This window comes from Protopterus annectens, chromosome 3.part1 (genome assembly GCF_019279795.1).
Source record: "Protopterus annectens isolate FY-2018-M chromosome 3.part1, PAN1.0, whole genome shotgun sequence".
NCBI lineage: Eukaryota > Metazoa > Chordata > Ceratodontiformes > Protopteridae > Protopterus > Protopterus annectens.
The window spans coordinates 842,960,312-842,973,304 of NC_056732.1; the positions used below are offsets into that span (position 1 = coordinate 842,960,312).

The 12,993-nt window shown below is 39.9% G+C and overlaps 1 protein-coding gene across 1 annotated transcript in view; it reads right to left on the bottom strand.

The window, feature by feature from the left end:
* ZNF407 (zinc finger protein 407) overlaps nt 1-12,993 on the bottom strand; it is a 3,063,484-nt gene that overhangs the window by 1,241,231 nt on the left and 1,809,260 nt on the right. The window lies entirely within an intron of this gene.

The window sequence follows — 12,993 nt, forward strand, 5'->3', positions numbered from 1 at the left end:
CACCAAATGAACATGATCCCACGGTGAAGCATAGTAGTGGCAGTATCATGCTTTGGGGTTGCTTTTCTTCAGTTGGGACTGGGCCTTTAGTCAAGGTGCAGGGAATTATGAACAGTTCCAAATACCAGTCACTTTTGGCCCAAAACCTTCAGGTGTTTACTAGAAAGCTGAAGATGAAGAGGAATTTCACCTTTCAACACGAGAATGACCCCAAGCATACATCCAAATCAACAAAAGAATGGCTTTACCAGAAGAAAATTAAAGTTTTGGAATGGCCCAGTCAGAGCCCAGACCTAAATCCAATAGAAAATCTGAGGGGTGACCTGAAGAGGGCTGTGCACAAGAGAAACTCTCGCAATCTGACAGATTTGGAGTACTTTTGCAAGGAAGAGTGGGCAAATATTGCCAAGTCAAGATGTGCCATGCTGATACATTCCTACCCAAGAAGACTGAATGCTGTAATTAAATCAAAAGGTGCTTCAACAAAGTATTAGTTTAAGGGTGTGCACACTTATGCAACCAGTTTATTGTACGTGTTTTTATTTTTTATATTTTTTCCCCGAACAGATTTGTTTGTGTTTCAATTGAATTGTACAGGTTATTGGTCACATTAAAGGTGGGAAAAGATTTGAAATAATTTATTGTGGTCTCATTTTTTATATCACAATAATATGGCATTTTAACAGGGGTGTGTAAACTTTTTATATCCACTGTATGTTCTGTATTGTAGCTGAAACTGATTCATTCTTAATTAATTAAACTTGCCTATTTACCAAGCAACATAAAGTAAAAACAAAAAAGTAAGTTTTTTTAAACTTTGATGCCACTTCATTTTAAAATCAGTATTTATCCTTTCTTTATGATTAAAAAAGCTGTGTTTAACAAACTGCTGCCCATGACAATGCATCATCCTTATATTTTGAAGTTTATCTTTGGTACCATGGCATACAATACCTACAGCCTGCCCCATAGTTACAAATATCAATGCCCTGATTTTGTTGTATTAAAATCCTTCATAAAATATTAGTTTTGCTACTTTGATATTACCCAGACTTGCAGCAAACTTTACTCTAGACTTTAAACAGAACCACAACCTCATGTGCCAGGGTGTAGCCATTAAAGTATATGGCTGCATTTCCTGCTACACCTATGGTGAAATTGCCAAGGAGTACAGTAAATTTATTTGGCCCATGGCTTAGTAAAATGTGTATTAACCTTTCTACTATGAAATGGCAAAAATATAAAAGAACTGATAGTGAAATGCATTACAGCATTTAAGACATTATATGATGCGATGCATGTGTGAATGTCACAAAACAAGTCCGTATACACAGCATTTGTGTATGCAGACTGAAAGCAGTATGACTACAGTGTGGTGTCAGTATGACATATGAATAACAAACCACTGACGGCAACTTTGCTTTTACAGTCACTATAGTTATACAGTCTGTATAGCAGAAAAATGAGAAAAAACAAGAAAAAATGTGTGCATGAAGAAAAACATCTGGTGAGGCTGCAAACTTTGATTAAATGAAGAAAATGTACCAATCCTTCCTTATGATGACAGTCCAAGGGAAAGTCTAGGTAAGGTTTAATTTCCCAATTCATTGTCAGAAATGTCACAAGTAGCACACTTTATACAGTGTCTCACAGTGGCTGTGAACACAGCTATGTAAAGACACTGAAGAAAAGATTATGAAATGAGTTTACAAATAATTCTAGAGGGTCGTTAGTACTGGATCTGATAAATGCTCTTACAAAGTCTGGCCACATACTACTACATTCAGTGCAGTGCTCCTGATATCAAACAGTCATTGCATCTTATGCTACACAAAATGAAAAACAAGCACTTTATGCTGCACAATGCAAAAGAACACTTAACCTCACATATCATTAAATGTCATTAAAACTGGCGTGTACATAACCAAGTGACTTCTTCAAAAACTAAAATTTCAGATTAAGATAAATATAACACATGGTACAGATCTGAAATTCAGCATTCACACACCTGTGTTCGTCACTTTTTTTGACAACTTCTTAGTTCCTACTTTGATGGCGAACACTACCCTCATCCCCAAAATGACAGTCTGACTTGGATTTATAGACAAATTGTCACTGCTGTGGCAGCTTATGTATTAGGTAAGCTTGTCCAATTCAAAGAGCTTCCTAATGCATAAAAGCTTAGCTCTGGGCTACTTGGCAAACGATTTTTGGTGCCACATTTAAACATGGTGGTCAGGGGTGGGACCTACAGTAACAGGCTCCATAAGTAGATCAGTTCATTGCTCATTACATACTTGCATGGTATGGAAGTCCTACATTCAACTATGCAAAGGACTCTAAACTGCAGATAAGAAAATGTGTAAGTGCACACAGCTATGTAGCAATGTGAACATATGCACATAAACGTGGAGAATCTGTGCAGGAGAAGTGAAACAGCTGTACCCTGCACAGATTAACAATTAAGATAATTAGTAGTGAACGTAAATATGGGAATATGCAAACGTTTGCCTCTATGTGTCTGCACCTGCATGCTCAGAGTGTGTGTGTGTGTGTGTGTGTGTGTGTGTGTGTGTGTGTGTCTACACGTGCGTGCTTGGTGGATGACCACTGTCTGATGTAACTTGTAGCTGGTATGAGAATGTGAATGTAGTGTGTATGCATAACATGTGTGTATGTCTGTATGAGTGTATATGTGAGCATGGGTGTGAATGTACCCCCCAACTTTAACAGTTCCAGTCATGAGCACCACCCCTGGTTTGACAGCTAACTGATACTTAGAAATGTAGCTGTAAAACCTTGGCACATAAATTACTATGACAGCTGTCAAACCATAAGTAGGTATCTACCAATGTTTTGTGTACTGGGTGTGCAAGTGATATTTATATATGCGTGTGTGTGTGTGTGTTACTGTTAGAATGGGGGGAATCTGTGACTGTGTGTGTTCTGCAAGCATCACAAGCTGGTAGGCCACTAAACCAAGCACTGCCGAACTGCTCAGCTAAGCAATTCAGCATAATTAAAAATTACCCAGTATTGAGATGCTGCCCTTATGGGGATATGCATGACTATGAATTGGAAAAAAGTACAGTGGTGCGACACTATCCACCAATGTAGTACAAGTTGCATCACTATACTGGTTTTACGAATTCCACTCAAGCTTAATGTCCCTCAACAACCATCTTATCAACAGTCACATCAAATGCTCGAGTTCACAGTACACATGCAATTCAAGAAAGCGTTTAGTCAACATTGTCTGCCGAGTACTACGGTGAAAACTAGACCAAATCCAGTTTACTTTTTAACCTTATATGGTTCAAGATATTTAGTGTCCAGCCTTGTCCCAAAAAACTACAGTGAACCTAGACAATTTGCGGGGAGGGAACACAGGTTCACTTTAAGAACTTTTAAAGTTACCTGAAAAGTTTGCATGGATGAATGTCTAGATATATGCACAGGCGCTGTCTGGTACCCATCTCTTTCTCTGCAGTGGTTATACTTTATGCTAAATAAACATTCTGTGAATGAACTACCATTCCTATGCCATTATCATCAGCTGAACAGAATAAGGTCAAAATGACTCAAAACCATTAATATCAATGAGCAGTTTTGCTCTTAAACAGATCAGTGCTCCACGGGGATTATAAGGGAATTCCAAATTTTAAGTACTTTGAGTATTTACTGAACTACAGTAAGAATACAATGAATATATGATAGTTTATCCTGATCATTTTACAGCACAGCAGCACACCCTGCCTCATTAGCTCTGGTATCAATTGATTTCCATGTCAGTTCATCCCCTCAGTGACTCAATTCTTTAATAAATGTAATAAAATAAATATTATAATGGCATAATTCACTCATTAAATGAGCTAGCATGCCTGCTACTCTGGGCAGAAACTACACTGTAACTGTTGCTACAGTGCAATGTGTGTGCAGCAGAACAGAACTGTCAGGGAATAAATTGATATCGAAGCTGATTAATGCCACAGCTAATAGTCAGGGGTGCGTTACTCTGGCGAGAATAACCAGGACAAATTGATGTGTTTCCAGGCATACTATAATACATAGCTGGCCAACAGAAGCAAATGACAGAGGACTTAACAATGCAAAGATCGTTTGTTATCATAAACACAAATGAATAATGCAGTCTTACATCTCCTTCAACAACTAAGTTCTGTAACAAAGTACAGTGCTTCAGCAATGAAATAATTAAACAAGAATTCAATATATAAAATGCATTTTGAAAATGAACATAATCAACAGTTATATGGACCAGTACATGAAACACAATGCTAAAAATATAGCCTAGTAAGTTAGACAACGTTTTACTTAAAAAAAAAAAAAAAAAAAAAAAAAATCAATTTTTTTTTTAAATGGACAGCAAAGAAAAATCTTGTCCAATTCATTTTTCCACACTGACTTTCTGGCATCCCTAGCTGCTGTGGCATTCATGGGAACCTAAGTCTTGCTAGTAGATGGTTATCCTATCCTACAAAATTGCACTTGAATAACAGGTAAACATTTCCCAAGATATACGAATGCTGTGACAAAAAGGTGCGTGCATATACATCGTGACCATTTGATAACTGTTACTCTCTGTACAATTCTTCCCCAGGTTTCAGCTATGTCAAATATCACTCTAGCTCAAGGGGAGACAGAAAACACAAACAAAAATCATTTTGGCTGTTAAATTCACATCTGTTTTGTGAAACATACCATAATCATTAGTTCTGTAAGGCTTCATGTCAGTAATTCACCAAGTCTGAGGGACACCCTTAGCCAGCTCAACAGTAGTTTTCAGTGGTGCTGCCCTTGGTAAGTTAAAGACTGAATGCCTGTACACCCCAACCCTAGTAACCAGTGGCAGCCACAAGCTACATAAGCAAAGGATCCAGGGCAATCAATAGCAGACCACCAGTACCCTGAGACAGAAGGGGCCTAAACTGCAAAGGGATAAATAAACTAGGACCAGAAGCTTAACGATAACACAATATTTAACTGGTATTCAGTACAACCTATAGAGAACTAGTGTACTATGATGGCAAAAAGGCACCTCAGTAAGTAGCTAGGATGCAAAGTTCAGTATCAAATACATTTAGTTTTCTTCTGAGACAGATGCCCTTGGTACAAGGCATCTTACAAGGTCAACAAAAGGAAGGTACCAGAAATAATACAAAGGTAAGTAATGGTTCATATGTGTGTACTAGGCTAATGGCCCTGGAGCCTTTACAAGCCTAGCCCATAGAATTACCCTGGCATCGTGCCACTTGAACTTAGTTACCACTGCCTCTGTTGAGCAGTGCCACTGGAGTGATCCCTGGGGTGAATTTTCAATTTCCCATCCACTCATCAAAACTGCCCTTGAAGAGGGCCAGTGAGGTGCTCTGTTTGACATGTATGGGAAGTCTATTCCATAGCATAGGCAGTCTCTGGGTTATGAACCTGTCCTTCCAGCATGTTCTGTTGACTGTGGTAATGAGGTTGAGGTCTCTGGAGCGTGTGGTGCACAAAGATTGGGATTTCTTAAGATGCAGCATTTCTAACAGAGCTCGGTCAGACATGGCTTTGTAAGTCAAGCAGAGATCGCCTCTACGTAAGTGATATGAGACAGAGAATAATTGGAGTTTTTTGAGTCTGTCCATATAGGACAAGTTTTTAAGATCTAGGATCCTCTTTATGAAGTACTTTTGCGGCCTCTCCAGTTGTTGCAGGTGTCTAGTGAGGTACATGCCAAATGGTGCATTGTACTCGAAGACTGGCCTAATGAGGGAAGAGTTGAGGGAGACAATTACCTATTTCTTCCTGGATGCAAAACCCTTAGTAGTAATGAGATGTGCCACATAGAAGGACTTTCTGACCACAGTGGTAATGCGGTGGTCAAAAGAGAGGTTGCTGTCAACCTGTTTTCCCGGATCTCTTATAACGCCTTCTGTGTTCAGTGGACTACCATCGATGTGGTAATTCATGGGAACAGGGTTTATCACAAAGGGGATGACGACATTTTTTGGCACTGAGCTTAAGGTCATGGTTCTGACACCAGTTGCTGGTCTCAGTGAGGCCTTTCTGTAGGATGTCAACATCACTTAGGGAGTTAATAACTGCTCCCAATTTGCAATCATCTGCAAACTTTGTCAGCCAGAGTACCTTAGTGTCGGTCTAGTCTTCAGAGAATTAGATACCAAACAGGAGAGGACCCGGACCAAACCCCCTGTGGGACTCTACTCATGACTGGTCGGCATTCTGACTTGGAGTCAGCTACTTTCACACTGTGGGTTCTATCTGTGAGCCGGTTTGCAACCCACTAAGTGATACAGAGGTTGATGCCTAGCTTAGTGAGTTTTTCTATGATTCCTGAGTGGGGAATGGTATCAAAGGCCTTGGCCAGATCAAGGTAGGCTGTATGAACCCACCTTGCCTTCATCCACAGCTCTGGTGACTGACTCAAAGAAACCAACCAAGTTGAGCAGGCATGATCTACCCTTCACAAAACCTGACTGAGTAGGATCCAGAGTTTGGAGAGTCCCTATATCCTTGTTTATTAGGTCCATGATAATGCGTTCCATAGCTTTGCATATCAGACTCATCAGGCTAATGGGGCTATAGTTCCTAGGGTCTGTAGTCACTCCTGCTTTGTGGAGAGGGATGACTGCAGCAGTGAGCCATTCAGTAGGGAAAAACCCTGAGGTGAGGCTGTAATTGAACACGGCACACAGGTGAGGTGCCAGTTCACTCTGAAGTTCATGTAGAATGCAGTCAGGGATATTGTCAGGTCCCATAGAAGCTGTATTCTTGGCCTGGGACAGTGCTGTTTTAACCTGTGCAGCAATAATACTGGGTGTCTGGCGATCTACTAGTATTTTGATAGGTCCTTGGGGGGGGGTAAAGTTGGCACTGAATCTGTTGGCCAGTATATTGGCAATATCTGTTGGATCGGTACAGGAGGTACCATTGTGCAGTAGCTCAGAGCAAATCTGGGTACTACCGTGAAGATTCTTCACATAACTATAGAAGGCCTTGTGGTTTTCTTTACTATCTGCTGCAATTCTGTTTTCATAGATAGCTTTAGAGGATTTGATGAGGGACCTCAACTTTCTGTTGAGACTGATACGGGTGTTTTTCCAGTCTTGGGACTTCACCTTATTCTGCATCAGTTTTCTCCTTCTGTTGTAGAGATTGTTTATGGCAGGGGACCACCAGATTGGCTTCCTTTTTTTTGGAGGAGAGCATCTTGGTTCTATTGGTTATGGCGAGATCCATGCATTTGTTTACATGTTCATACAGTGCTTTGGTGTATGATTCGGCGGTCATACAACTATTCTCCATTTGCATGGGTGCTGTTAAGTTTGCCACCTCTGTTTTAGGAGCCCAACATTAGCTTTGGAGAAGTTTTTCATGGTGGTTACCTTTGTGGGGGGTGGATTTCCAAGGTGATTAGTTTGTGGTCAGATCTAACCAGGGAGGAGTTGACTATTGGTGTAGAGCAACAGTTGCCCATGTTAGTAATGACCAGGTCAAGGATGTTGCTACCTCTAGTGGGGGTAAGAACAAGCTGGTCAGGGCACTGGAATTAATGAATTCCAGGAAACGTTGGGCAAGTGTATTGGTAGGGGTAGCTGAAGTCACCCAGTATGAGAGTGTTAGGTTGGTTCCTAATATTCTCCAGGGTGCTTAGGAACGTGGAGTGTGAGTCTTGGGACATGGTTGGGGACCTATAGCAGGCTATGACCTCTTTCGCTGTCTTAGCCAGTGTTAGCTGCACCTGAGGTATCTCTGATGCGTTATGTTGGGCTATCAGTCTGGAGGTGTGTGCATCCTTTATGAATATGAAAACACCACCGGCTTTGGAGTTTCGGTCCAGGTTCTGGGGCCGAAAGGTGTGAAATGAGTTATAGCCTTGTAGTGCAGGGCTGCTTTCTGCTGCATTGAATCAGGTCTTTGTTACAGCAGAAATGTTGATGTTCTCCATTTTAAGGAGTGCTTCGAGTGAGTGCATTTTCAGATTTAGACTTCTAGGGTTAAGCAGCATGACCCTCAGATTACATTTGTTTGTAGCTGTTATGGTGGTAATTTGGCCTTTGGAACACTGCTAAAAAAGGCACTATAGGGGCTGGCAAGAGCCTTGGCCAGTATCCGGAAGCCCAGGGGTGACAGATGCAGGCTATCTCTGGCAAAGCATCGAGGTCTGTCAATCATGTCATCCCAGGTAGAAAGATACTGGGTCCCCTTAGAATGACACCAGAAACTTAGCCAATTAAAAGTAAAATTAAAGGACATTAGTAAGCTCAAGTTAAAGCAGAAGAAGGGAAATGTGGATATAACAGAAACTGCTACAAAATTTCTGGGGCAAGCAAAACACAGAATTGGCAGTATTTGTCAGTAAAAAATGTACAAACAAGATGTATTTTGAAGTGGTAGCTTTACTAGATGAATACTATAACTTGGAACAGAGACAGGCAACTGTGGGCCACATTGCCTAAAAAGGTGGAAGGAGGGGCAGAGAGAGGATCTGCAAGGCATAAGATTCAAAAGGAAAGCTATATAGGAAGCAGCTCTGGAATATGGCTCTCTACTCCACATGCTAGACAAGAACATTGACTTTAATCTACAAACTACCATAAAAAACATGTTTGCATTTGGGCAATTGCTGGTCTTTCACAAAAAGCAAATGGAAGTTTACAGTTTAAAGATGAAATGTGAACAGAGTAAAACTTAACCCAAAATAAAAAAATAACACACAAAACTATCAAACTGTACAACGAAGTAGTTTAAACATGCATTATAAGCAGAGACAGTCTGAAGTGTATAATGAGTTTGGAGCTTTTCTGCAGCTATTGTTCTGATTAAACAATTGTTATGAATGACATATATACATGTGCCTGTGGCCACCCCAGTACAATGCACACAAAACAGATGATGTAAGAGCAAAGATTTACAGACAAACTGATAAGACTGCACACAAGAGAGATCACATTTAAAATTAGTTCTTTAATTTTCAATAACTCTTTAACCTATTCACAGTCAGAGGAGACCAGGACACCAAGCTTGGACTAAGCTGCAGTCTTTCTCAGACTGCATGCACAGTACAAATACAGCAATGGGCAATTTAGAGTAGTACCAAGTGACCTATTGGTATGTCTTTGGTATGAGGGGGAAACAAGAGACCCTGGTGAAACTCACAAGGACACAGGAAGGATATGCAAACTCCACACAGAAGGCACACAGTCAGGAACCATGCTAGGAAATCAAGATCTGTAAGGCCTTACTGCTATACCTGCTGCAACAATACACTTATTCAGAAGAAATAAGAAATAAAATCAGTGACCAAAACTTTAAGTCAGCTAAAGCTGAGCTGACTAAAAAGAGTGGCTTGGGCACCAAATCCTCCAGGGCTTTCCTGCTACCAAAGAGCGCTCCTCCTCCATGCTTTCTGGATCAATGGTTGGCTACAGCTTTCCATTGCTGGGCAAATGGATTATGTTTGGAGAAAAAAACTTAACACTTGTACTTTTTATGACAGAAACTGAACTTCTGCAAAAATATTAATTTTAAGCTAAGAAAAATATTTTTTTAACTGTCATTGGACTTTTATCAACTTTTAAATGGGAATGTTACTTTTTACTTTTGTGGAAAAAAGTTGTTTATACTAATATAAAACTACTTATTCTCTGCTATAAGTTGTGTTATTTCACTTTTGGGGGGTGGGATAAGCATTTAAAGTGCTTTGTACTGTGTTTTAAGTGGCAAAATATACTCTTTTGCTATTTTCCTATTTTACTGAGTAGTACTGACATGCTTCCCTGGAAAACAGGCATCTTTTTCAGCTTTACAATGTAACAACCTACCAGTTTCTCAGTTCTTCCTTCTTCCAGCCACAACAACGAAGAAAATTAACAGCCTTTGTCACCACAGCAGGCTGCTAAACTGACTCAGCCACAGATGGGTGGCACTGCTGTGACCATTTCTTATTCCTCAAACTATTCATCTTTTCCTTGTCTCCTTCTGGTGCAGTCCCTACAACCCCCATGGACCAGGGACTGGGATTATACACATTTTCTGCACTGTTGGAGTGCCCATAGCAGACAAGGGAGAGCCACGGAGAACAAAATACCTCTCTGCCTAGTCAGAATGCTATTACTATTCCTAGGGAGACATTTCCTGGCAGAAGTGGGTGTTCTTGTTCAGAAATCCCTGTTAAAAAGGAGAAAAAAAACTCACATACATTTCTTCTCCTGTTTTAGTCACTTTGGACATGAGTGATTTATTGGGCTTAGCTCAGGGTTTAGTTCAAGCTCTTATAGGTTCATAAGTTCATACCAGGCTATCTGCCCTAGGGCATTTATAAGCCTAGCCAGAGTGTGTTTGGCTTTCACCACCCATTTTAAATGAATTTTGCTATGCCCTTTTTCGAGGTTAGTATACTGTGCCTCTGTCTAACAGTGACACAGAAGTGATACCCAGGGTAAACCTACTATCTCCCATCCACTCATCAAGATTCCTCTTGAAGAGAGTCAATGAGGGAATCTGCCTAACCTGGACTGGGATTTTATTCCAGAGTGAAGGGAGCCTCTGGGTTATGAATCTGTCCCTCCAGCATGTCCTATTTATTTCAGTGCTGAGGTTCAAGTCTCTCGAGCGTGTAGCTCGATGGGATTTGGATTTTTTGAGGTGTAGCATGTCCATTAATTCTGGATTGGACATGGCCTTATACGTCAGGCACAGATCGCCTCTGAGCAGGCGGTATGCCACTAAGTAGAGCTGGAGTTTCTTTAACAGGGCAGCATATGGCATCTGTTTGAGCCCTTTGATCCTCTTGGTGAGGTACTTTTGGGGTCTTTCCAGTTGCTGCAGGTGTCTGGGGATGACTACACACTTTTTGGCGTTTAGCTTGAGGCTTTCCATTTTAGTTGTTTCTGGTAAAAGAGAGAGATTCTTCATTTTTGGAAGAAGTTGAATTTATGAACCTCAAAACGGCTGTGAAGGCACAGATTAATTGTTGATTCCACAGGTTTCTGATTAGGATTCTGGGGAAAGTGTGGCTTCTGCCAAACATTTAGAAGGATTCTCTTTCTCTGAAACTATTTCTAGAATGAACCAGATGTTTCAGTGGGAACATAATGACATTCCATTGTCTCCGAAGTAGTTTTATGACTTATTACAACAGGATTTTCCAGAACCTATTCTAATTCTTCCTGTTCTTTCATAATTGGAGGATGTTTCTGTCACAGCCTCTCACTTGCCTGACAGCAAACCCTGCTGCCACCAAGAAAAAGATAGACTGTATCAAGTTCCTCAGTTTTATACAAGTTTTTATACACGAGTGCCAGATTAGACCTTGCAGCTATTGCTTTACTGAACCCAGCTGCTGCTAAACATCTGCTCAACAGCAATTCTTCTCCTAATGACAAGGACAGGAAATCTTTTGACAGATTTGGGGGAAAAAAGTGTATTCTTATGCAACACTTATTTTTATAAGTCTCAGCTGTCAAACTCATATGTGAAAGTTTCTGCCTCTTTTGAGAACATGAGGAATGTTATGGCATCGGTTTGCTATTCTGAGGAGAAAATATTTGTGTACACTGATTACTTCTGCATCTCCAGTGTCATGTGCTTATGATTTGGCTGATACCACTTTCAGGACTATTGGCACTAGAACTGTTGAGGAGGTTTGAGTGATAGCAAACTCAAAAACCTTCCATAAGATGTCAAAGCTGAAATATTCTACTTTATATATAAATATATATATATATATATATATATATATATATATATATATATATATATATATATCAAACATGTACTGAATCATTTAGAGTATACTTTCTATACGTCTTAGGACAAACAATACCAAGAGCAATATTGCAAAAATGACAACTTTACAACTGTCTGGTAATGCTATTAATAGTCTACACAGATTTACACTGCAAATATAGCAGAATGAAGGCAGAGGTATTTACAAGACATTAGACAAGGCTAATGTGAAATAATTTAACATATTCTTTAAAGCCAGAACATTTTTAAGGGATAGGACTTCAAAGCATTTTTAAAGGATAAGATGCTTTTTTTCTCTGGCATGTATTTCTAGAGGGTAGGTGACATTTTTGCAAAGACTCTTGTGATAGGGGGTCTAGCAAGTTGTAGATCAACTGTATTTCTAACAGATATGTATTAAGCCTCTGGAAGAGGAATGACTTTAGTGGAGGGCAACAGGAATGATTTAAGTAGTTTGTTGCTTAGTATGTTTAATAGTAGGTTGGCTCTAGCCTGAATAGGAAGCTATTTGCATGTAGTAATAGTCCTAACAGTGATGTACCTTAAAGCTAGACAGATGAATGAATCTAAGAATCTTTTTTCTGTGGTCAGCAAAATGTTGTTATTGTATGAAGAATAAAAGGTAGTCATAGGGAGTGCATATTCCAGTCTGGGTCTAACACCACCTTTTGCTACTGCTTACTTAGCTTCCAAGATTAGTAAATTGGAGACTTTATACGCAGCTTTAAGCGACCAAAGCCTTTGTTATTTCTGAGTGGGATGTGAAAGATTTGTGAGGATCAAGAATAAGTCTAACATACATTTAAATTAATGTGATAGGTAAGGCAGTATCACTGGGGTCAGTGGTACTAGGATTTACTAATGCATTAAGTGAGCTAATTCTGAAAAATTTACTTCTGGTTAAAGATCAAGTTTATCTTCTACTTTAAATACTAGGACAACTGTGAAGTAATGCTCCGATTACTTATTTTGTTGCACTCTACCAGTTCTAAAAGCCCTAGCTGAATTACTTGTATATAATCTATAGTTCGCAGTCTATGTCCATCAACATATTTGTCAATGCAATCAGTAGATAGCACCTGCAGGATTTAATGTAAGGTGACACAGTGGAGTAGCAGGGAGTACTGCTGCCACCTCTTGCTTCTTGAAGCAAGAGGTTCGCTGGTTTAGTTCTTAGCTAGGTGTGCCTTCTATGCACAGTCTGTATATCCTGCCTGTGTT